Source organism: Microtus oregoni, unplaced genomic scaffold, assembly GCF_018167655.1.
Source record: "Microtus oregoni isolate MIOR12 unplaced genomic scaffold, Mior012 000079F_000, whole genome shotgun sequence".
NCBI classification, from domain to species: Eukaryota; Metazoa; Chordata; class Mammalia; order Rodentia; family Cricetidae; genus Microtus; species Microtus oregoni.
Window position 1 is genome coordinate 2923500 of NW_024544152.1, and position 5213 is coordinate 2928712.

Consider the following 5213-nt stretch of genomic DNA (forward strand, 5'->3'; position numbering starts at 1 on the left):
GAATTACAGTTACAATATTTATATCTACTTTATCTCTTATAATAACTAAGGAAAACTATAACTAACCATTCTTCAAGTCCATCAAAGACTCCAGAAGGATATAATATTACCTAAGTAAACAAGAAATCCAAAACTCTAAAAATGACAGAGACATCCCGCTGCCTCTACAGTCACCCAAGGTTCCTCTGTAGCATTGGGGCATCCATCTTTGGCCTATAGGTCCATAGTATCCATCAGACATTTCCATGAAGCAGGAAACTTCAAAGACAGTTCAGTCACTTTCTCCTATGTCCTGCAGAATGTCTCACAGACTCTTTCATGAATCAGGAACCCCGAAAGACCATCTCACCTTTAGGCAAGTTCAGCAGTCCTCTCTCTGTGGATTTTCTATGTCCAGTTTATGCAACAGTCCAGGCAAGAGGAGTTTCTTGCCCAAATGGCTAACCAACTCCATAAGGAGCCTCTTCGATGTGCATCTTCCTTTTGAAGTAGATTGGTGCTGCCAGGAGCAGAGGTGTCTCATTATCATGAAAAGCCCTAAGTAATTAAAATATTTTAAATGCCATATTCTGCAGTCTTTCTAACTGAAGTATATCTCTATATATCTAGAATATCTAACTAACATGACTACAAGCTTTACTATTATCGATGATTATCCATTAGCAACCTATATTTCCTATTATACATTACATTTTAAATGAACTACACAATCACAATACCTTAGTCAAGAACAGAAATACTTATACATATAACAAAATTGACCTTAAAATCCACACCAATACAAATTATTCATATCTACATCATATCTCCCTTTAAATGTAAAAGAACATTTATAAACAATATTTGGGAACATGGGCACAGTTTTTTCTCTCCAAACTGCTTCCTGCTGAATGGGGACGCTGTTAATTAGGTCTTTCATGGTATAACCTGTGTGCCAGGGTCATCTCATTTGACAGTTGAGTGAAGTAATTTTTTGAGGCTGTTCACAGCAACCTTTCAGGAGGGCGTGGTCTATCATACCATATTGGGATAGATGTAATCCACAGGGTCTCATCCTCTGTGAAAACAAAAGAAGACCCTCTCCAAAGCATCATATCCTTAGACCCAAATTCTGAAGTCATTATACCCTTATGAAATTCATTCTGGTTTAGCTTGTCAGCCCATGTAATGAAATGTCTCTGTACTTAGTTCCTTTACAGTCAAAAAATTTAAAGAAAACACAATGTACATAATCCAGACTCTCTGTGAATTTTTCATTTTTACGTGGCTTATTTTTACTCTATCACTTTACTTTATTCTGTCTCTTTAAAGACTTTACTCTTTTTTTAACCATTAACTTTATTCTCTATATTCTTTTTCTTCTCTCTCTCAAGCCTACGTACATTTATCCAATACTGTGACTCATTTAGTGGTCTGAATCTATTTATTGTGAATCTGTAATTTTTTACTATCCAGGAGCATGTCTTAAAAAGTTAAGCACTTCTTAAAAAACTTAAGTTGCACCATGTAGGGGTAATACAGTACTGCCTGTTTACTGCCAGTCTAAACTTTAACTGCGCTGTTATTACGGTAATTATGGTAGTTCCTGACTGAGATCAGTACAGTTCAGCATGGAGCAGCTGCTCCTGCCTCATATCCATTTGGTGCCCCTGAGCTGTGCACAGTTCCAGGCACACAGCAAGTCCACATTGGAGCTGCAGTCAGCAGTTTAATTCTGAGACTGAGCATGCAGGACAGAAACTCTTTTCTTCCAGATTACAGCCAAATCAGACATGCAGAGCACTGCACAGTCTGAAAACACCTCTCTGTATGGCGGCAGGAATCTGCCATGCTCTTCCACCTGCCTAAGCCTGATTCTGCCATCTGCCCAGGTGCAGGCGGGGAGTGCTGAGCCAAGGGTATGGTCTCAGCTACTTTCCTCCCGATCCAGAGTGGGAACACAAACATCCAGTCCCATAAAAGCCATTGAAATGCTTTAAAGCCAGAGTTTGCACTGGTGGCACAGCCCCAGGAAGCCGTGCTTTAAAATGATGCAGCTTTTTTTCTGCTGCTGTTGCCAAATCAGGAAATCTCTCTACAGCACGCCACAAACAAACAACAAAAATCTGTGTTAAACTCTCTCTCCCTTATTTTTAAGCCTTCTCAGGTTTTTAAGTGGATTTAGCTACAACGTTGGGTGCCACTCTGTTGAAGTAGGACCAGCAGGTCTGCGTCTCCAGCACCCGGCCGCCCGCACAGCTAGCTTTATACCCAAAATAATTACATGGAAACTGTATTCTTTTAAACACTGCCTGACCCATTAGTTCTAGCCTCTTATTGGCTAGCTCTTACATATTGATCTAACCCATTTCTAATAATCTGTGTAGCCCATGAGGTAGCTTACCAGGGAAGATCTTTACCTGCAGCTGTGTCTGAGAGGGGAATCATAGTGACTGCCTGACTCAGCTTCTTTCTCCCAGCATTCTCTTCTGTTTACTCCACCCACCTAAAGGTTGGCCTATCAAATTGGCCTAGGCAGTTTCTTTAATAATTAACCAATGAAAGCAACAGATTAGAAAGAAATCACTCCCACATCATTTCCCCTTTCTGTTTAAACAAAAAAAGATGAAGGCGAAGGTGTCAGTCAAAACGATCCCACACCAGTTTGGAATTATGATTAATAGAATGGTTATTTATTTAAATGGGAAAAAAAAACTAACAGATCACCATCCCAGACAACAGCCCTCTGCACAATCAGGAAGGGAGTCTAGTCACCGGAAGCGGAGCAGGAAGTAAGAAAGAGAGGAGAAGGAAGTGGCTGCATTTTTAAAGGGAGAGAGACCATGCCCCAATGGGCTGGTATTTCAGCGGTTATTGGCTGAAGAAGCAGGCGGAGCTCCCTCAAAATATATATATATATATATATATATATATATATATATATATATATTTAATAATTATATATATATAATTATTAAATTTATTTTATGTGTATCTGTGCAGTACATGCATGTGGTGCCTACAGATGTCAGATGAAGGTATTGCAACCCTTGGAACTAGAGTTGCAATGGTTGTGAGCCATCATATGTATGCTATAAATCTAACTCAAGGAAATTTAACTCTAAACAATTAGGCCAACTCTGCATTCCGACATAGCTAAAAGATGAAGTTGAAAAGTGGTTATAGTTCCTTTCAATTATCATAATTTTGACATTGTTTGTTGTGATAAAAGAATTGTTTATTTGCAGGAAGATCTGAAATGAAATATTTTAGTTTCTTTGATGATAAATTAGACATATTCAACAAATAAATGACAAAACAATAAATTTTTGCCATTCTGAACCTTTCATTTACATTCATAATTACTGTCTCATATAGACATGTACTGTTCTAGATATTAAGAGCAGAACAATTAAGTAGAAAGTCTTTATCTACATACTTAACTCATACATTATGAAGACAGCTCATTTTGTTCTCTCCTAGACAATTAAAAAGTATGCCAGTTCATACAAATCTTAAAGGAAATGAATATCTGAGCCTTAAAAATAACAACAGTATCTTCTCACTTACGTTTTGTTTTGTTAGTGCTAAGACCTCCTGTACTTCTAATTCGTTGTGTATCCAAAAATGACCTTCCTCAACAGTTCAACAGTTATATTCCACCACACCCAATTTATCAAGTGTTTTCTAGAAAATTATTTTTCACAAGAACTTGCTTACAATATCTTGGTGTGTGTGTGTGTGTACGTGTGGTGGTGTGTGTGTGCGCGCGCGTGTGTGCATTTGTGATATATGAATGGGGAGTGACCAACTTCAAGACTTATTCTCAGTTTGAAAGCAAAGCTATGAAAAATTTAATTTAAATGTCACAAATTTTTCCTGTTTATGTACAGAATATACTTCTTTTTTTCAAGTTTTTTAAATTATATATCACCATAATAATCTCCAAAATGTCAACACAACTTTTTTTATTCAATGAAAAAGTATTTCCATGTTAAGTGGTAAATTATATAGATGGTTTCTGAAAGACCTACATTATAATCAGTTTTATGATGAAACATGTGGTTAAGAATTTTTTAACTTCTATTTCCAGTTTTCTTTTCTCCAGAATAACAAAGTAAAACTTATATTACTCACTGGGGCCTATTTATTTTTCCAAGGGTCTAAGTTATTCTTCCTATCTCAACTGACATCTGGCTAGAACAAAATCAGACACATCACATACCTTCCTGCCCCAATATTTTGTGCTCCAATAAACATGAAGAGGAGAATCAAGCATGGATACTTCTTAGGCTGAACAGTTATCAGGCGCAGCATGTTTGTAGCAGAGGCCTATATTCACAGACATATGAAAACACACTCAGGATAAGATACTGAGCACCTGCTACAACCAAGCTGAGTGGTTGAATATATAATACCACAGAACCAGAAAATAATTCTTAATATATTTTTCATTCTTTATAGGTATATCACAAGACATATGTTAAAATTTCCTTTTAAAATTATGAATAAACTACACAATTACATCATTTAAAATATTAAATTTTATTTTTAACAGCAAAGTTTATTTTTTATTGACTACACACAAAATACTAGAGAAACTCTAAACCTCAGCACATGGTTTCTATAAGCAGTGTGTCTTGCTTAGAATTTCTGTTGCTGTGGAACACCCTGAACAAAAGCAATTTGGGAGGAAAGGGTTTATTTCCCCTTATAGTTTATAGCCAATCGTCCCAGGAAGTCAAAGCAAGCACTCAAGGCAAGAACTAGTATAGATGATATGAAGGCGTGCTGCTTACTGGATTGCTTCTTATACCTTGATCACCCTGCTTTCTTATAGCACCGTGAACAAACGACTGACTCATAGCACTACCCACAGTGAGCTAGGTCTTCCCAAATCAATCATCAGTCAAGAAATTATACTACAGGCTTGTCCACTGGTTTATCTGGTTGGGAAATTTTCTCAATTAATGTTCCCTCTTATAAGTGATCCAAACTTTTGTCAAGTTGACAAAATCTGACCAACTTATATTATAAAAGATTTAATTAATGTATAACCTTAGGTAAAACCATTTAAAGTCACTAAGTTTAACTGAAAATAGTACACAACATGAGTGGATAGAGAAGGGGGTAGACTGAAATAAATTGTCTAAAATTCTGAAAGAACTGTACTGTTGTTTTTTTTTTTTAAAAAAAACACGCTTTCCAACTTTAACATTTATTTTCTGTTCTCT

General features: G+C 36.5%; 1 pseudogene; it reads right to left on the minus strand.

The window, feature by feature from the left end:
- Positions 1-4009: 4009 nt before the first annotated feature.
- Positions 4010-4296, minus strand: LOC121441545 (annotated as a pseudogene).
- Positions 4297-5213: the final 917 nt, after the last annotated feature.